This window comes from Narcine bancroftii, chromosome 6, assembly GCF_036971445.1.
Source record: "Narcine bancroftii isolate sNarBan1 chromosome 6, sNarBan1.hap1, whole genome shotgun sequence".
In the NCBI taxonomy this organism is placed as follows: domain Eukaryota; kingdom Metazoa; phylum Chordata; class Chondrichthyes; order Torpediniformes; family Narcinidae; genus Narcine; species Narcine bancroftii.
In genome coordinates, this window is record NC_091474.1 from 91,526,703 (window position 1) to 91,547,829 (window position 21,127).

At 44.1% G+C, this 21,127-nt stretch overlaps 1 protein-coding gene across 7 annotated transcripts in view; it reads right to left on the bottom strand.

The window, feature by feature from the left end:
• The window catches only part of LOC138736340 (paladin-like), a 175,423-nt gene extending 162,851 nt beyond the window's left edge, over positions 1-12,572 (bottom strand). For 3 of the 7 annotated variants that reach the window (XM_069885692.1, XM_069885693.1, XM_069885694.1), the window contains exon 1: positions 12,303-12,572. The gene's annotated coding sequence lies outside the window, so the exon portion shown is untranslated. Of the gene's footprint in view, positions 1-11,518; positions 11,729-11,998; positions 12,161-12,302 lie in introns of those variants that run through there. The other 4 variants (XM_069885691.1, XM_069885686.1, XM_069885687.1 and 1 more) reach the window with 3 other exon arrangements.
• Positions 12,573-21,127: the final 8,555 nt, after the last annotated feature.

Below are 21,127 nucleotides of genomic sequence, written 5' to 3' on the forward strand. Positions count from 1 at the left end.
GAATGTATTATTTTAAATTAGAGTCGTCCTTTGAATCTTTACTGAGCTGCCAGAACCGGGATTCGAGAGGGTGCCAGAAAGGGCCTCGGCTGCTGAACGCTTCTTGGTCATGTCGAAGGGTTTGGATCTGGAGCTGGGGTTGCCGATGGATCGAACAGGAGTCTGCAGCTGGAGGCAAACCCATTGACACTTGGGGATTCCCTTTACCTTCTTCCATTGGGGCACCGGGCAACACAAATGGCAACTCTTTCTCTTACGGCAGGCAGAAGGCAATTTCGTGGCATATTACATGATAATAAAGGAATCTTGAATAGATAGATCCAAACTTAAAATGCAGGACATTGAACTGAAAGCGGGAGGAGAAAGCAGCCAGATCCCAAATTCATCTCCCTCACTTCAGTCCTATCTACGAGTCAGGAGACTAAATACACAATTGGCCCAAGTTACTAGGCCCAGTTAGAAGCAAAGGTTGTATTATGACCAAACAACCTTGGAGGGATAATGGTGAAGGTGAGCTCCAGCAGCAGATGGTGCCATTATTGTTGTGTCATTCGACCAGCAGACATTAGAGAGCATCAATCTTTCTTCTCCACCAGCGTTCCATCTTCCCGCCATCCCCTCCCCATCCGAGTCCTCAATCAGCTTTTGTCCTATTTCCCCAAAACCCCACTGCTATGCATAATCACCCGTAGAGTCAGAGATTTAGAGCCTGTCCCACCTCGACCCTGCCAACTTAAGGTAGTCCCATATCCCTTTTCTCAGTTCTTCTTCCCTCCTCATTCCTGCTGCAGCATCTCTCCTTTTGTCCCTGCAGATGCTGCTCGATCTTCCAACATCAGCAGCCTCTTTGGTTTTTGGAATTCAGAACTACTGCCACAAAAATCAAATCCCACCAGACAATTTGGATTTATAACCTCCAATGAAAGCTCAGCCATGGTAGCCAAAACTACCCAGGGAGGAAAGAACACATTCGGGTCACTACAGTCTTTCAAGAAAGGGCATCTGAAGACCTTATCCAGTCAGCCTTTCGTTTAACTCCTGTGACAGAGTATATGGAGGTGTTTGGGAGATAAATTGGGAAAGGTTTTTTGGAGCAGGTCTCAGAGAGAGAGAGAGAGAGAGAGAGAGAGAGAGAGAGAGAGAGAGAGAGAGAGAGAGAGAGAGAGAGAGAGAGAAGCTGGTCAAAGGAGTTTCCCTTGGAATAGGAGAAACAGAAAGTAAGTCTGTGGTGCCTGAAACAAGAAAAACTCTCTCTCTGAAAACCAACAAGAACCCTTCTGAGAGCTAACCATTTATCTGTTAAGCACCAAAGCCTGGTGAACTTTATTAATGTTAACATCTGTGCACAGTACAAGAATTGCCTGCAACCAGTGAGATTGGACTGTGAACCAAAGAACTTTGCTGAACTTACACACACACACATGCACTTAGAATTAGAAGGGGGTTTAAGTGAGTCAATAGGGTTAAGTTAAAGTTTGTTTCTATTTTCATGTTCAAAGATATTTAAAAGCAACTGTTGTTTAAGTGACCCTTTGCCATGGTGCATATCTATCGCTGCTGGGTTTTGGGGTCCTCTGGACTCGTAACGCTCCAGACTCACCAATGGATTGTTACCTGTCTCCTCAGTACAAGAGTGGTAAGACTGGAATGCAAATGCCAGCAATATCAAATTAAAAACAGAATTCACCCTATCCGCACTAATTTAAACTGCGTGCTGACACACCAGGCATGGACCCACTAAAATGCTGGAGGAACTCAGCCAGTCCATAGTGGATAAAGATGTATTGCTGGCATCTTGGGCCCGAGCCCTTCCTCAAGGACTAACCAAATGAGTAATTTTTTTTTAAACCACAGTCGCAGACTTTCACGTTTCACTCACACCAGGGTATTGATACTCATTCACCGACTCCTGATAACAGTCATTCTGCTTCAAGTTGACGTGGAAGTCACCGTCTTCAACACTCCACACAGCAGTAAATCTCTTCAGTGGTGAGCATCTACAAACCACAGGTCAGATGCGGAGATCTGAGAGGGGTTATGAGGAAGTTCTGTACATGACTACATGCAATGACGACGCAGCAAGAATCAACTTCATCAAGATCCAAGCCAGCTTGAAACAGTTAGCATTAGCAAGTTTTTTTTTAACTACAAAAGAAAAGAGGCAAACCTTCTGCTTTTTGGTACAGAAATTCATTTTACACAGCGAGATCCTGCAAACAGGAAATAAATATCTGACCACGTAATTTTGCCAGGACACTTACAGAATAGCGCCAAAGGACTCGATATCCAATGAAAGTGCTGAAGGAGTTATGATCCCATAAAAATGCAACGGTGGCACTGATACATTTAGTCCAAGCACAACTGAGTGAACATTGAAGAGGTTCCTATGTTTAAACACTTCCTGCTAATGTGTCTTGGTTCATTCATAACTATCTCTGCGTGCTGCCTATTTAGGGATTAAAGCCCGACTCTAAAATCTCTTTACATAATCTCATCCGTGGGATTATCTGAGCTTGTATTTTCAAGATAAACCATTAAAGGATGCATCTGTCTTCTCAACTCAGCACAGAATATCCAATAGCATTATTTTGGAACTATTTTTCTCCCCCTTAGTGGGCTGGGAAAATTTAAATTTTTAAATTTAGACAATACAGCACGGTAACAGGCTATTTCAGCCCACGAGTCCACGCCACCCATTAACCTACATCCCCAGTTTGTTTTGAACGTGGGAGGTGTAACGCCTCAACAGCAGCAACTGAAAGACACAAACAGATGGGTCAAAATTTATTAACAATTATCACTAATAGAAATAGTTAATAAACCACACCTAAACACAAGCCTTCATATACTAATAATGGATATTTATAGTATGTGGAAAAAAATACTCCGACCATTACAATCTAAGCCAAAATAAAATCCCAAAATAAAGCCTCAAGTCTGTCAGATAGTCAAAAGAACAGTCCACAGAATCCATTCTCCAGGTTTTAATGTCTTCGTTCAGTTGTACACACGTGGAGAGAGAGATGACCGTTGTCACTGAGCAGACTTGCGACCTCGGCAGATGAATACAGGAGACTTTCCTTAGTTTCTCGTGCGGTAATGACCGTCTTCAGTTTCTCGCAAGGGAGTTTCTCTCAGTGACTTCCTAGTCACTAGCACGAAGTCCACACCGCCATAGCCCTCATTGGGGGTTCCACCAGGTCATTCTAAGTCTTTTCTGCCAAAACCCTGCCTTGGGTTTTACCAAGCGACTTTTATCCCACAAATTCCTCTTCTCAAAAGGGGATTGGAGAAGCGCGGGCCAGACATACACACTCTGGGAATCAGAGGGTAAAATCTGCTGTCAGGACAGCAGTGCTGGTACCCCCAATCAGGGCAGCTCAACCTTCAGCCTTTTAGCTGGAGCTGCCGGGTGAACACACTGACAGTTCATTCCTCAGCGCACTGGATGGTTTAACTGCCTCAGCACATGTCTTCAGCACTCCTGATTGAAGGGGTTGGGGGGGGGGGGGGAGGAACTGGACAGCAGCAGGCATGGTCTCAGCAAGCCCACCAGCTTCAGCATGCTGCTCTTGCGCTCCGCACAGCTGTTCACTCTCCCAGCTAGCACTCCTTTCTCCCGCTGCACAGTCAGTCATTATCCTTGGTCAGAAATAAATGGTCCATAATAGTGGAAACAGGAGCCCCAGGAGAAAACCCATGCAGGCATGGGGAGAACACGCAAACTCCTTTGCAGTCACATCACCAATGCAATTGATTACTTGACTGTTGGTGGGACCATGAAATGTACAATATTGTCCACTGATCTTTCCGACAGATGTGCTTCACTGGCTGTAAAGCCACAAGAGTTCCTCATCACAAAATTAGGGCAATTAATGCTAATTCTTTATACAGTTGTCTTTTTCTTTGGCTTGGCTTCGCGGGCGAAGATTTATGGAGGGGGTAAAAAGTCCACGTCAGCTGCAGCCTCGTTTGTGGCTGACAAGTCCGATGCGGGACAGGCAGACACGGTTGCAGCGGCTGCAGGGGAAAATTGGTTGGTTGGGGTTGGGTGTTGGGTTTTTCCTCCTTTGCCTTTTGTCAGTGAGGTGGGCTCTGCGGTCTTCTTCAAAGGAGGTTGGTGCCCGCCAAACTGTGAGGCGCCAAGATGCACAGTTTGAGGCGATATCAGCCCACTGGCGGTGGTCAATGTGGCAGGCACCAAGAGATTTCTTTAGGCAGTCCTTGTACCTTTTCTTTGGTGCACCTCTGTCACGGTGGCCAGTGGAGAGCTTGCCATATAACACGATCTTGGGAAGGCGATGGTCCTCCATTCTGGAGACGTGACCCACCCAGCGCAGCTGGATCTTCAGCAGCGTGGACTCGATGCTGTCAACCTCTGCCATCTCGAGTTCTTCGACCTTAGGAATGAAAGCGCTCCAATGGATGTTGAGGATGAAGCGGAGACAACGCTGGTGGAAGCGTTCTAGGAGCCGTAGGTGATGCCGGTAGAGGACCCATGATTCGGAGCCGAACAGGAGTGTGGGTATGACAACGGCTCTGTATACGCTTATCTTTGTGAGGTTTTTCAGTTGGTTGTTTTTCCAGACTCTTTTGTGTAGTCTTCCAAAGGCGCTATTTGCCTTGGCGAGTCTGTTGTCTATCTCATTGTCGATCCTTGCATCTGATGAAATGGTGCAGCCGAGATAGGTAAACTGGTTGACCGTTTTGAGTTTTGTGTGCCCAATGGAGATGTGGGGGGGGGGGGGGCTGGTAGTCATGGTGGGGAGCTGGCTGATGGAGGACCTCAGTTTTCTTCAGGCTGACTTCCAGGCCAAACATTTTGGCAGTTTCCGCAAAACAGGACGTCAAGCGCTGAAGAGCTGGCTCTGAATGGGCAACTAAAGCGGCATCGTCTGCAAAGAGTAGTTCACAGACAAGTTGCTCTTGTGTCTTGGTGTGAGCTTGCAGGCGCCTCAGATTGAAGAGACTGCCATCCGTGCGGTACCGGATGTAAACAGCGTCTTCATTGTTGAGGTCTTTCATGGCTTGGTTCAGCATCATGCTGAAGAAGATTGAAAAGAGGGTTGGTGCTAGAACACAGCCTTGCTTCACGCCATTGTTAATACAGCAATGAGCTCTCTGAACCATTCTCCATTAACAATGGCGTGAAGCAAGGCTGTGTTCTAGCACCAACCCTCTATACAGTTGTAGTGAACTGGGAATTCACTGCTGATGTGATGGTCCAAGGTCTGGCTCCTCCCCCAACTCTGCCCCCTCGTATAAACCCTGGATCCCCAACAAAATCCCAGTTCAGTCCAAAGACCACGTGTGCTATTCTTACTGAAAGAAAGTGGATTGTACTCTCTCTGGTCTCGAGTGCCCTCAGTCGCTTTTCAACAGTAGATGTCTAAAATTCTAGATGCCGGAGATCTGGACCACCCGATAATCCAGACTTTCCGAAAACTCAACCTTTTCACATTTCGCAGGCTTTTGTGTGCGTACACCACTGATGCACAGCTGCAAACAAGCGACCAACCTCGTGGCTTTATTCTTCTTATTTGGACTAATGGAGTGTGCTTTATTTGCTAACGAATAAACTAACAAAATTTACCTGTTCGTCTCTTCTTTATTCCTCCTTGAATTTGAATGTTAAAAGTACTCCCCGAGAATCTGGGCCAACCCAGTCCGTCTGGATTTTCAGACACCCACTGTATTCTTAATGCATGATATGGTACTCAACCACACATGTATGCAAACAAGCATTTTCTGTTAAGTGCTTGATTAAAATCTATCAGCCTTTTTTAACAGAATGCAAAAACTGTATTCAATCTTTCTCAGTGATAAACTTGAGCGTGCACGTCCATTAAACAAGACCACAGGGTTTGTAACCAGATGCAAAATGTAGATCCAACTCAACTTCTACCCGAGGGTCCTACCATCACTGATGGAAGTCCTAGCAACTTGATTCACTTTCTCGAGAGCAGCCGACCCCTCGCTGCATGGGCCACCTTTGGGTGTGGCCTCATCAAGCTGTGCATAGAACTCCTGAAGATACTGAGTTTCCAATGTAATCCAATGAACTATTCAGTTGAATCTTGCCCTGCTTCCTGCCCTAGGTTGTAAAATTTCTGCAGAAGGACACCTTTGCCACAAGACCATTAGGCAATGGTAGACATGGAACATAGATCCAGTGGGATGGTTTCCCAAGGAGGCTGTCAAAGTCATCACTAGAATTAGAATCGAGATTTGATTTGGCTGGAAGCAAAAGGGGCTTTCCCTGTCAGATCTGTCCTGCACATTCAGAATCTGACTCCCGCCTCACACTGCCCTCAAATTGGGTGCAATGTGAATGACGTGCTCATCCACTTCCTGGTGGACTGTGTACTGGCCAAGACTATCTGGGAAAGCATTGCATGGTCCTCGCTGAAGTTCACCCCATGCCACGCTGGACAACAATTCTCCTGCCCCCCAAAATAGGTTTGTTTCCTGAAAAAAAAAACTGAGGTTTGCAATAGACAACTTCAAGCTGAGTACAAGGATAATTTCAGATTTGCTGTATCACATAGGAAGATGGAGAAAAATTAAATTAACTTTTATTGAAATTAGTAATGTTTAAAGGTACTGACACATTGCATTAGTTCAACTGGTCTAAAAATGTTCAGCCATTGATTTTCATTTGTACTCAGCATCTGATGCCTCTTGCAACAGCATCCAATAATAGTCGGCCAGCATTGATGGATTCCAATTCATCCCTGACTGCACCAAGATCAGCAGGAAATTCATCCAACTGCGAATGCAGAAAATTAATCTTCAATGACATGGCTTTGTATGTTTCAAGTAGACTTCAAATATGACAGGAAATCACAAAAAAATAGGCTATATCTAAAAAAATCTACATGATAGGAAAATTTTAATGTTGATTTTTGTGATCAGTAGCCCAAAATCCATCAAATATACCCAAAAGTGTTCAGGAAGCAAATACTTCATTGTCAAGTGTTATTTCACAGCAGATTCTGATGTGCAGGATATCCCCAGGCACACTAACAGAGAGAGATTGTCTGTTTTCTGAGGTTTCCTGTTTTTGATCATTCTGGTTATTCATCAAGGCCAAAACATCAGCAATATATCTTTGTCTCCTTTTGACACTGAAAGAGCAACTGAGTTCCTCCAGCATAGAACACTACAGCACAGGCCCTTCACCCCTCGATGTTATACCGACCCATGTATTCCTAAAATAAAAGTACTAAACCCACCTACCCCACAACCACTTTTCCTTCATCCATGTGTCTCTTAAATGCCCCAATGTTTCAGCCTCCACAAACATCCCTGGCAAGTCATTCTGGGCACCCATAACTCTCTACTAAAAAACTTAATCCTACTGCATCCCCTAAACTTTCCTCCCTTCACTTTGCACATGTCCTCGGGTGTTTGATATTCCTGCCCTGGTAAACAGGTGCTGGCTGCCCATCCTATCTATGCCTCCCATAATCTTTAGACCTCTATCGAGTCTCCTTTATTCCTTCTACACTCCAAAGACAAAGGTCCCAGCTCTGCTAAACTGGCCTCATAAGACTTGTTTTCCATTCCAGGCAACATCCTGGTAAGTCTCCTCTGCAGACTCTCAATAGCTTCCACATCCTTCCTATAATGAGGTGACTAGAACTAAAATGTGGTCTCACCAGAGATTTGCAGAGTTGCAATATCATCTCTCTATTCCTGAACAATCCCCCTATTAATAAATCCCAGAACCCTTAGGCGTCCTTAACTATCCTATCAACCACACCCATTTTAGTGTGGGTTTTTTATTTAAATAGATACAAACCGTGACATCTGCTGCTGGAAGATCATCAACTCGGTGAATGAAGAACTTTGGTCTGCCCAAATCTTATGGGACTTCAGGTCTAATGACCACATTTGAAATGCTACCAATTGGCACATGTGCTGGAGAACATACTGAAATTTGGTGAAGCCACCACAAAGACTTTGTGGGAAAGGATCAGAGTCTGGATCAGACTCCAAGGGGCTGAGCTCAATTTAGCAGTCTCTACAATCCTTCTCAACTTTATGGTGCAGTGTTCAAAGAGGAAACAAGTAGTGACGGTGCATTGAAAGAAGATGTACTGAACTGAATTAAATGTTGGGGAGCCCTAGATATGGCCCCAAAGCTTTTTCAAAATAATGTTTCACTCCCTGCAATTTTAGCTAATTATACAGCAATTTTTTTCCTTCACTTTGACAAATATAATGGCATTCACTGAAGATCACATAATGTCCTGGTCCACTAGCAACAAAAATAAAATCAAGTATCCAGCATGGAGCAAGGATTGGATTGTGGCTGACCTATCAAGATCCCACATGGGAGACTGGTCCAAAAGATGGATCCTCGGCAGGTGGCAAACTGGACCCAAAGTGACTTTTACAATAGGAACCAGAGGGCTATGGTATTGTTTTTGGTGATTGGATGCCTGTGGCTCCACAGGCGTTGGTGCTGGAATTTTTACCATGTTTAATATGCATGAATTATTCGAATCTTGATGTAGCAGGAATGATCAGGAAGTTTGCAGATGGCAAGACGATTGGTAGAGTTGTTGACAATGTGAGGGTAGTCATAGGGCAATATTGATACATTGGTGAAGTGGGCTGAGAAATGGCAGATGCAGTTAAATCATGACAAAAGTGAGGGGATGCATTCTGGGAGTATGTAGGAGACAGAGACATCTCCCTGGAGCGGCAAGGTCATTGTGATCATTGAAATACAAGGGACCTTGGTGCACAAGCCCAAAGATCTAGCACAGACAGACCACAGTTTGAGAATAGATTCACAAGCATGCCGCAGCATTAAATACAAGAGGAAGGAGATTACGTTCCAACTTCATAAAGCATGAGCCGGACTCAGCTGGAGCCTGCAGTTCTGGCCATCACATCAAAGGAAACGTGATAGCACAGAGGAACTTCAAAATGATGGTGCCTGGGATGGAGTGTTTTAACTTATGAAGAGAGACCATGGAGGTTAAATCTGTTTTTCCCCAGAGCAGAGGAGATTAAGAGGAGACATAACTAAAGTAAACCAAACTAGGAGGGCTATAAATCTGTGCAATGCGTTTCATCCTATCAGAAACAAATACAGCTAGAGGATAACAGGTATGCCACTCGGAGAAGATCCGTGACCTTTTTTCACCCAAAGGTGCCCACCAGTTGAACATTCTGCCTAATGGAACCTATTAAATTAGGTTTGAATTGACCAGTTGATTCAGTTTGCCATAGAATACAGGCTGAAGGGAGTTGAGAACAACCACCTCTCGCACAGCATCCTTCAGCCACTCCCGTCGGGAAACAGGAGCATCAGGGCCAGCACCACCAGATTGAGAAACAGTTCCTTCCTGCAGGCAGTGAGAACGCTGAATGAACAGCTCATACTAACCATCTAGGGCTCTAATATTTACTGAACAATATTTATTTTTGCATATGCATATTTGTCCTGCGCATGTATGATTTGTCTGCCTGCGCGTTACGTCTGGTCATGTGCCTGCGCGTTACGTCTGGTCATGTGCCTGCGCGTTACGTCTGGTCATGTGCCTGCGCGTTACGTCTGGTCATGTGCCTGCACATTTGGCACCGAGGCCCGGAGAACGCTGTTTCGTCAGGTTGCACTTGTGCAATCAGATGACAACCAACTTGTACTTGAAGGTGGGATTAATACAGATGGGCCCTCCAATTAGCATGGATGCAGTGGGCTGAATGGCCCGTTTTCATGCTGTGTGACTATCTCCAACAAGAGAAAGTCTAGCCCACTATCCCTGGTCCTGCTGACATTCAATGGCAATACTGTTGCCAAGTCCCAACCATCAAGGCCCCATGGACGTATTGGCCAGAAGCACAATCCGTGCAGGAATATAAAATCCATCCGCCACACTAAATATTCACTCCATCTAACAAGACACGCCATGATTGCAGTAAATACCACTTATTAGATTGCAGTAAACACCGTGTACAAAATAGACGGCAGCGACAACATCCCGAACCAACATCCATGACTGCTGCTACCTCAAAGACAGAAGTACCAGGAATTCCAGCAGCTGCAACTTTGCCTTCAGCTTCTGTACCAACCCGACGTGGAAAAACTGTCCCTTGCTGCTGCTGCCGAGTCAAATTCTTGGGCCATACATTCACCACACACACCAAAGTGCTTTCAGGAAAGACACTTTTTGCATTCTTGACAGAAGCAATCAGAGAAGGGCAAAAATGCTGAGCTTGCCAACAAGGCTCATCCCAAAGTTACATTAAAAATGTACGCTGACTTCAAAAAGAAAATTCTATATTCTGAAGAAATATGAAAAAAAACTCTTCCTGTTTACCTCTCTTGAAGAGTCCATGTCCCATTTTTGCACAGCGAATGGTATCTCCACATCCTGTTTTTGCAGTCTGGACAAGCACCTACCTATTTTTGGTATTTTGAGTCAATTTGGGTTTATACTTTCCCTAGGTTTTTTGGCTCCTTTTCCTGTCTGTACATCCTGTTCTTTTGTTTCCCCAAAGGCACAAACCCCAACCTGTGCAATCTCACGCAAATGCAATGCAAATTCGAATGCTGTTGTTGCCGTGCGAACGTGTTAAGGCACAGAATTCATGAAAGCATTAAAATAAAATTAGGATCATGATCAATCGCCAAACATTTTTTTTGTAACTGCTCACACCTGGAAAAATCATTTGCCTAGTTGCTTCTTGACATCAGGATTCCCAAAATATTTCACAGTAAAATACAGATCATTCACAGTTGCAATATAGGGAAACTTGTTCACACAAAACCCCACAAAATTGCAATTTTGTTCGTTGTGCCAACAAGGTTCAATGCAGACTCACAAGCAGTAACCTCCACTTTCCAACATCCAACCTTCCTGATGGATTTCAGAACTTCACACAATTACCATTTCAGTTCACACTTCACTCAAATTTTTTTTCATGGCACCTGCTGCGATCATTGTTATTCTCTTATTTTCACTTCTTCCCTCTGCGGCCTCCACCAGCACCTATGGCATCTGGCCTCTTCCATTCCCCACCACGTCGGTTCTCTCTGCCTCCCCTCCATTTCTGCAACTTAAAACTAGTTTAATTTCCAACCTTCCCCGTATCTGCTGCTCTCCTCTCAGATGCTGCCTGGCTGTCTCTCCACAGAAACACTACAGCCCAGAAAACAGGCCATTCGGCCCTTCTAGTCTGTGCTGAAACATCATTCCACTTGTCCCACTGACCTGCAACAACCCTCCTGACCTCTCCCATCAAAAACTGAAAGAGTAAGCCTGCATTTACCACATCAGATGGCAGCTCCTTCCACACTCCCAACACTCTCCGAGTGAACATTCCCCCCCATCCTCCCAAACCTTTCGCCCAAAAGCCATGGCCTCTCATATTTATCTCACCTAATCGAAGTGGAAAGAGCCTACTCACATTTACTCTGTCCATACCCTCCATAATTTTGGAAACCTCCCTTCATGCTTTGACACTCCAGGGAATAACGTCCTAACCTGTTCAATCTTACCCTGTATCTCAGCTCCTGAGGACCAGACGAAGATTAAACAGGTTCGGACTCTCCAACATTTTCCACCTGATATTCAGTGCCTTGGAGGTTTTCCTTTGGAATAAAACAGAGGTTCTCAGCCTTTTTCTTTCCACTCACATCCCACCTTAAGTAATCCCTGTGCCATCGGGGCTGGGCGATTAGTAAGGGATCGCTGCAAGGTGGGATGTGAGTGGAAGGTGGAGAATCACTGCTCTGGACCCAATTGCTACTGGAATATTTGGCTTGAGAAAAGTTGTCGTTGGCCCATTTCCTTTCGGAGTTCCGAAACCGTGCACATAACGAGTCAACGAGGTCCGATTGAAACAGTCGTTTACAAACTTTCCACCTGAAGCAATCCCTTACTAATCACAGAGGGATGACTTAAAGTAAGCGGGAAGATAATGGTGGAGAACCACTGAAAATAAACGAATCCACCCTGATTGTTCAAGGGAAAGATACCTGAAATGAGCTCATCCAGTGATGCTTTCGTTTAAAAGTCCCTGCTCTTTTGCACCGCTCGCGTGTGCCAGCCAAGCCTCCTCTCGTCTCAAGACGGTCTCCCGAGTGCACTTAGACGAGTCCTCGAGTAACACCCTTCGCTTTGAAGATGAAACGTTGCTAACAACCACTTCCTTTTATGCCTACAACACTGACTGAAAGTCGCCCGGCACTCAGCAACAAAGCAGACCCGACTTCACCGTCTTAATGACCCATTAAAGGGGAAAGAAGGAGTGTGGGGGGGGGGGGGGGTGCTACACGTTACCTGCGCGAACATTCAATCAATCCTCTTTCCCGAAAGTGGACACGTTGAACAGATTCCAGGCACGCACAGCATCTCCCAGCGTCCTACTGATGTGAAGAAGTGGCCATGGTCAAGTCCAGGGCGCTTATATCCCCCCCGGAAGGGGGGGGTCGCTTAGGACAGGCTGTCACCCGCTGCCCTGACTGCGCGCATCGATCCCAGCCCTCGCCGGGCAGCGGAGAATGTGCAGGGGTGCCCTGGTTCAGCACCGTTCAGCCCCGACCCTGCCAATCACCGGCTGGCTCCTTGCAGCAACCAATCTCTCTCTCTCTCTCTCTCTCTCTCTCCTCCCTTCCCCTCCCCTAGTTCAATCAACTTCCAACCCTCTCGGGCAGAGAAAAGCCCCTTGGTGTTGCAAATACTTACAGCTCCTGTTTCTCCAACTTTGAAGATTTTCACCACCAGTTAATGAGCACTTTCCTGTTTTCAATAACGCCGGTTGGAGCAAATCCCTTGTTTCTCTGCAAACCGAGGTCTGTGGCCCACAGGAAAAGTTAAGTCTGGGATGTTGCAATAATGGAACTTTCATTTAAATATTACTAAAGCAGAGAATATTTGGGAGAACACAAAGTATTCAGATGCGAGAACACCAATTGAAAGTATTCAGAAAGAAAGAACGTGAGTTCAGGTGACATGTTCTCACAATTCTTGAAAGCAGATCCCAACAACACCAGTGGTCTTCCATGCCAACACAACCGGCGCAGTCATCTCCCAGAAACATTGAATGACAAATTAATTAATGCATTGTTGCCTGTGTCTGTTGACCAGGGTGTTTTCATGGAGATGTGCACTGTGGTCCTCAATCCGGAGATGGTCAGGAAGAGGGGGCTTTGTTCCTATATATGTACTGTGCGCACGCATGTAATAGTTGATACCATATAAAAGTCAACCCCTCTATTTTTGCGCCCACCCACTGGTTCACTCAATGCCCGTCACCCCACCCATCCAAGCTCCCAATGCCATGGCTGTCATCCCATCGAGCTTCCAATGCCCCAACGGCAGACTCTCACCTAGGCCATAACCACCCACCCATCCGAGCTCCAGATGTAGGTACTTATTGCGGTCAAAAGTAATGTGCATGTAATATATGACCCCCTAAAAACTGGTCCACAAAATTTGACTATTACACGAGTATTTATGATATACATACTGATGTTAACATTCAATAAATAGAGTTTAGGTCATAGTATGTGCTCAGCTGAGAGAGGCTCCTTCTCCCATAGAAAGACTCCATCCGCAGTGGTTGTAGAACCAGTCCCCTGGACTCATCAGCCCCCTCACAGTGTCCCTGGAGACCCCAATCTGACAAGTTCACCAGGTTGATCCCAGACATGACCTATGAGGAGAGACTAAATCGCCTAGGATTATACTGACTCAAATTCAGAAGAATGAGAGACTTTATAGAAACATATAGATAAGATAGATATAGATATCCATATATGGATATATGGATAGATATCCATATAGATATAGATAAGATAGAGGCAGGAAATTTGTTTTCACTGGTAGGTGAGACCAGAACTAGGGAACACAGCCTCAAGATTTAGGGGAGTAGATTTAAGACGGAGATGAGGAAAAACTGTTCTGTGAATCTGTGGAATTCTCTGCCCAGGGAAGCAGTTGAGGCGACTTCATTAAACATATTTACGTTCAGATAGTTAAATTTTTACATAAAAAAGGAATTAAGGGATATGGGGAAACGGCAGGTAGGTGGAGTTGAGTCGATGAACAGATCTTATTGAATGGTGGAGCAGGATCGATGGGCCGAATGGCCGACTCCTGCTCCTATTTCTTATATTCTTATGTTGCACTAACCACTAGGCCAATTGAAATTCGATAGGGGACAGAGTTACTGTACGAGAACAAGGGATATTGGATGGGGGAGAGAGGGAGATGGAGGGGACGTGTGGATAACTCTGCATATTTGTGCCTTGTATGGTCAGAGTCTGTGTATGTATGCTAACTCAGGGCCTGGTCTCCCATTGTCTGGGCCTCCTTACCATTGAACTCAGACTTCACCAGGTCCACTCTGTGAACTGGGGATGGAAGAAATCAGGCACGATCATATTCCACCCCTCAGAACTGGAGTCATTCTCAATCTTGAGACATGACAAGAGAAAAAGAAATCCAAATGCAATTGTGTCCATAATCTACCCAAGTTTTCATAAACATAAAGGCTCCCCACCTGAACCAAGGTTCTGAACAAGAGGGACATCAGATTCAGTGTGAAATGGACCAAGATGAAAAACTAGGCCTTCTCACAAAACACCAGGCCAGAGCGTCACTAAAGTCAAGAATTTCCTTCTTAATATAACAGGATAACAACACGCCCCCCCCCCCCCCCACTTTTCCTTCAGTCCTCCTGGCTAGCTCAGGCCAAAACTCACCTCCGTTGATCTTTCCCCAAGACAAAATGAACGTTAATTTTCTATCGTCTCACTATCATGAACCAGGGAGACTTTGATCTTTGTTTCTTGAAGAATCAATAAACACCACACAATGTTTATATGAATGATATAACCATTCATATCAATGTGCGAATTATTTATTTTTTCTTGACATATGTTGACTAACATGCTGGCTGTGTGCAGTATTTCCATTTTAAGCCATATTTGGCTTTTTAAAAATAATTTGTGCAGGATAAACTCTTTCGAAAACTTGTCTCGAATGGTAACCATCTTATTCACCTCTTGGGTACCCCTAATGTCAGCTTCATTACAACGGCACAGTTAGCACAATGCCTTTATAGCACCAGCAATCGGGTCCGAGTTCCGTGCTGTCTGTACGTTCTCCCCGTGTCTGCGTGAGCTCCGATTTCCTCCCACTGTTCAAAAAGTACCGAGGGGGTGGGGGGGTGTAGGTTAATGGGGTGTAAATTGGGCGGCACAGACTCGTGAGCCGAAATGGTCTGTTACCATATAACCATATAACCATAACCATATAACCATTTACGGAGCGGAAACAGGCCACGTTGGCCTTTCGAGTCCGCACCGGTTCACCAACCTGTATGTTTAAAAATCTCTAAATTTAAAATTTACATTTAATTTTAAATTTCACTGTAACTAAAGTTTCATATCGCTGATCCTATTCTGGCAAATTATCTCATTTAATCTAAAGTATAATAAGAAAGAACAATCCATTTATCTACAATTTTCCCAATGACAATCGCAGGAACTGACACTTTGAAAGTGCTTTTTTTCAGGTGCCTGCCTACATTTTGTCACACCTTGATGAAGGGCTCAAGCCCGAATCGTTCATTATGTATCCTTATCTTTGTTATATAAAGGACACTGTTTGACCTGCTGAGTTTCTCCAGCGTCATGTTTTTACTTCAACTGCGGTGTCCGCAGACTTTCGTGTTTTACTTCAAAAGTGTTTCTCTGCTTTTGAGAGATTGCGTCAAATTTTAAGTAGCCAAGGCATCAAGCAAAAGTCTCCCTTTAAAAAATATAGGCTTCTGACCAGGTAGGCCAGGCACCATTTTAAAGTGCCTTCTGAAAGCTTGCAGCTCTGCAAGTACATTACCATGCTGGAGTGTCTGTTTTGTGCTGCAGGGTAATTTAAGTCACTTTCAAAAGGGGAATTGGAAACTAATTTGTCTGCAAGACAATGGGTAAAGATCCTATAATCCAGCGTAAACTGAAAAACCCCATACAAAGCAATAATTTCTCACAGAAATAAGCAACTTCTCGGTTAGCCAAAATGATCATCTTCTCTTGCAGATGTTTTGAAATAGATTTTACTCCAAACCAAATTAAAGGGCACCTCCACTATTATATACAGTGGCTCCATTGTTAAATAAAACAGTTTATAAGCTGTCTTTGGAGTTTATATTAGATCCTTAAACAGGGAGATCTGAAAATATTTCAAAGTCAAATTTTATTAAATGGAATGTAAATATGTCTTTTTTCTACTCTCCAATTTATATGTTAAAAATGAACCAGGTTAACAGCATAAACAAGTGTAGGATTTATGCTAAGGTTATTTAACCCCTGGGAAAAAAAAAATTCAAACATTCAGTTGGCAGCTTGGTTGAATTTTGGGTTATGTACACTGACTAATGTGGTATTAAACTGAAATATGTGCCAGGATTGAGATGGAGTTACAATGGCAGTGAAGAAAATGTACCTACGATTCTATTTCCTTGCCGCTTTCTACAAGTTCAATGGGAACATTTCTTTTCACAGTCAGTGAATAAAGATATGATTCTATGCTAGTCATTGCCGCCTCAATCATTAAAAGATCCACTGTTACTCTTCTTTGGAAAAAGGGAATGAAGATGCCTGAACGACCCTGCAGGACCTTTCTATAATGACTTGAGTTCAGCCGTTCTACTTTGTACACAGTGAAAGCTTTCTATACAGGCAATCTCAGTGAAGTGGTTCTTGGCTTACTGTGATCATAAACGCATTGCAAAATACAAATAATACTCTCTGATACCACAGGCAATCACAAATAATGAGCTGCAGACAGGCTGCAGTGTGCATTTACAATATGAACCAGGGGGCACAGTGTGGCAGCATACCATAAATTGTTGAAAATCTGAATGCTAAATAAATCCAACGTAAGTGAGGATGGTTACCCAATTTTATTTTGCTATTACGAAGGTTTAAATAATGTTCTAACATCCACTGGCACAGCTTCTAGAAGGTGATATATCAAAAAAAAACATACCCAGCAGATATGCAATATTCTGATCCCTCGCAGAGGCAGAAGGTTCCCGACCCTGCAGGATGATTCCCACTTAGCTCGCGTGTCTGTTTTCCAAGAATACCATGGGGAAAAAGTCCTGCCTACACCAATTCTAGAAACAGGAATGGGCCATTTAACCCTCTTGCCTGCTGGGCTTGACAATTAGATAACACCTGATCTCTTTTCTTCAGTCCCCCTTTTCTTCACTAATCCCATATCCGTTATTTCCCTTGATTCAAATAATTTTGCCTTAGAGGGAACAAAATGTCTAATTTGTAAATATCTAAACAAGTGGCTGTTGGAAAAATTAAATTTAGCTGAAAGAGGCAAAATTATCTCAAATAAAGAGACCATTAAACTTTTGAATACCGATTCTATGCCATTCCTTGAAACCTCCATCCAACAAGGTTGAAAAAGATGGTTTTCTATAACAGGACTAGCAAATGAAAAACTATTAAGCCCAAAGAATTTCCTAAATTGAGTTCAAATTGATGAAGAGTTTTTAACTGTATATTTTTGAAGACAAGAGCATTTGAAATCGTTTCCCATTTTACGATTTATGTATTGTGTTTTACTCTTTTTCTTTATGTATCCCTGCTGTTTTTAATTTTTTTTTAACAAAATTTAGACATACGGCATGGTAGCAGGCCATCTCGGCCCACGAGTCTGTACCGCCCAATTTACACCCCATTAACTCCCAGTAGGTTTGAATAGTGGGAGGAAACAATCAAACAATTTAGTTGGAATTTTACTGAATTATTTAATCATAAGGCAACAGGATATAGTGATTAGTACAGTAACCAAAACAACTTTCCGAGAATCTTTACTTATTGTATGTGATGGTATCAGGGATCTGAAGTATAGTGGTGTATCGAAGCTCCTTCCCAGTCCACGGATGGTTTTCACTATGTCCAGTAAGTACAATAAGCTTGCCTTGTTCATCTGTGAACTGAGAACTACAACATGGACTCGATATGATACCAGGTTCTCTGTTCTGATACAGAACCAGACGCAGAAGCTACGTACACAGAATACTCAACTTCAACTTATCATCCAAATGCACAAGTACAACTTGATGAAACATCGTTCTCCATGCAAACACACAATCAGACATAGCACACACACAGACACACAGACACACAGACACACACACAGACACACACACAGACACACACACAGACAGACACACACACACAGACACACAATACAGGTATTCCTATGTACAAATAAATAAATATTGTTTCATTAATAAGAGAGTCTCGGAGGGTCAGTGTGAGCCGTTCCTTTGGTCGGTCACCATTCTCACTGCCTGTGGGAAGAAGCTGTTCCTCAGCCTGGTGGTGCTGGCTCTGATCCTCCTAGATCTCTTCCCGATGGGAGTAGCTGAAAAATGCAGTGTGGAAGGAGTCCTCAACATGCTGTGCGCCCTCTTCAGACAATGATCCCAGTAGATCATGTCGATAGGGGGCGGGGGAGGGAGACTCCAGTGATCATCTCTGCTACTCTTATGCTCCTGTGGATTGTCCTCTGATCCATTTCTCTGCAGCAACAGTACCGCACTGTGATGCAGCCTGCCAGGACACTTTCAATAGAGCTCCTGTAGAAAGTTGCCATGCTGGTGGCCAGTAATCTTACCTGCTTCAAAGTGCGGACACTATTGCGCCTTCCTGACAAGTGAGGAAATGGGTGTCCATGATAGGTCACTTGTTAAGTGGACTCTGAGGAACTTGGTGCACTCCACTCTCTCCACTACTGAGTGATTAATTCTTGGTCTGCCTGAAGTCCACGATCAAATCCTTTGCCTTGTCCACGTAGGGACTCAGGTTGTATTCTCGTACCATACCACCTCTTCTCTGAAGTGCAGCTCATCGTTGTTGCTGATGAGGCCAACGACTGTTGTGTCATCTGCAAACTTGATGGCCCTGTGGAGCTGGATCAGGTGAAGTAGTCGTGGGTCAGTAGCGTGAACAGGAGCAGAGTGAAGTTATCCAGTGTTCAGCATGACGGTGCTCGCTGTTCTGCTGAACCACCACGCCCACATGAGCGCACACATTCACCGAGAAACATTCATATGCTCACCAACAAAAACGCACACAACATACTCGCACACAACCAAAACATTTTGGCCTGATGCACAAGCCAATACACTCAAACACGTGTGTACACAAATACACTCATTCAAACCTCGAGCACCCTCCCTTCCATCTCCACACACTATATTAGCAGTTCTTAAAACTAATAAAAGCACAAGCAACTCAAACCTTTGAAGATTCGCTTCAGAATCAGGCAGAAAGATCACGGAACAAGGCCCAGTGATCAGAATCTATAAAGGCTGCATGAATGACTTTCAAAATAATATGGTGACCTTAGCATGATCCCACTTCTGGTGAATGTGGCCGTAATGTGTTCCATGGTCTGCATGGCCTAAAGTGTTAGTAGAATTATTCAAGCACGCAGCCAATTTAGCCATAGTAAACTCCCACATGCATCAGTGGAACAATGACAGCATAATCTGATGATGGTTAACACTGAGCACACCCTCTGTTCTTCAACAATGCAGTGGCATCTTTCATGGCCATCTCACGGGACATTCAGCAAGTCTTTAACACGACATCCCCTGACGATGTAAAATGGCCTGATGGACAGGGTGGACCCAAGGAGCTGTTTCTGTGCTTTATGACAATCTGAAAATCATAGCCGTGGAACATTATTGTAAACAGAAGACTCATATGAGTTTCATCAACTACTCAATGTGTAAAGACAGAATATACAGACTTAATTCTCAGTGACTTGTATGTGACTGTAGGTGCAGCAACATGATTAACACTTAAAGTGCCCCAAAACTGGGTCTGGTCCAGTATGGTCAATAAGCTCCGGGCTTTTCCAGTGATATTCGCACCATGAGAACAAATAATGAAAGAAGATACACTACTAAAGGCAGAACCTGCATCAAACAAGTTACTATAAGTTTGAGTTGTTATCTTGAACTTAACACCATGCATATTAAAGCATACAAAACTTTTTTTAAAAACCCCAACTAATTCATAGTAAAATATTAAATGTTGCTATTGTGAATGCTTGTAGAATATTCTTGGAGAAACCTACTCAATTGCCATAATCTGAAATGGGCACTTGGTCCTTGCTGATCATTGCCCATTGGTTGCAGCTTGTGTTCCAGTGGTTGAGTAGGAACCATGTGAAGAATTCAAGATTAGACTGATGCTTGAAGGGGAAAGAGATAAAGGGGTATAGGAACCAGTTGTATAAATGAGATTAAGTGTGCTTGTGTCATGAGGAAACACCAACACATCTGGTTTGACCAAAGCATTGTTTTCCTATTATAATGACTGTGTGTAACATTGCAGCTTATTAGTCACAAAGTGTTGGACTCTTCCACTCCAACATCACACACCCTATGTGATAAAAACCTACCCTCAAGACCAAAGGAGGAAACAGGATTGGGAACAAAGGTAAAAAAAATTAGCTTGTTAGTCATTTTTTTCTCCGAAAGGGCTAGGAAAAAAGTCCACCCCCTCCCCCACCCCACATCTTTTAATTCTGCCTTTATCTTTGGCATTCTTTGCCTGAAGCGTTGACTGCCTGTGGCTTTCCACGGATGCTGCGTGACCTGTGCTTTGGTGCGTTGGACAAACTTCTTCATCTGTTTGTCTCTATTCTGATAGGAAGAGATGAAAACAAGAGTAAAGGTTACACAGTCCATTGTTGTCACATTTAGAATGTAACGTACATCTATCTGGAATTCTGAAAACTCCAAAATCCAGCCCCTTTTTCGGTAGATGACATCTACTTGTCAAAGATGCAGTTTGGTGCCAAACAGGACCCGACGCGACCCTCCCTCAACTCCCGTGTTTCCCATCGCGTTCCGTGTTGCTAATTATAAGTACCCTACCCTTCCAGCACGACCCTCGCTCAACTCATGATGGAAAATCCCATGTCATTCCGCTAATTTATAAACACCCGTCCAACATCGTGGCGCTTTCAGTCGGCCCGGTGGCGACCCAATGGCTGTCGTCGCTACCCATAATCCCCCATGCAACTGAAACTGCTGTACTAGTGCCGGCGCAGAGGAACTG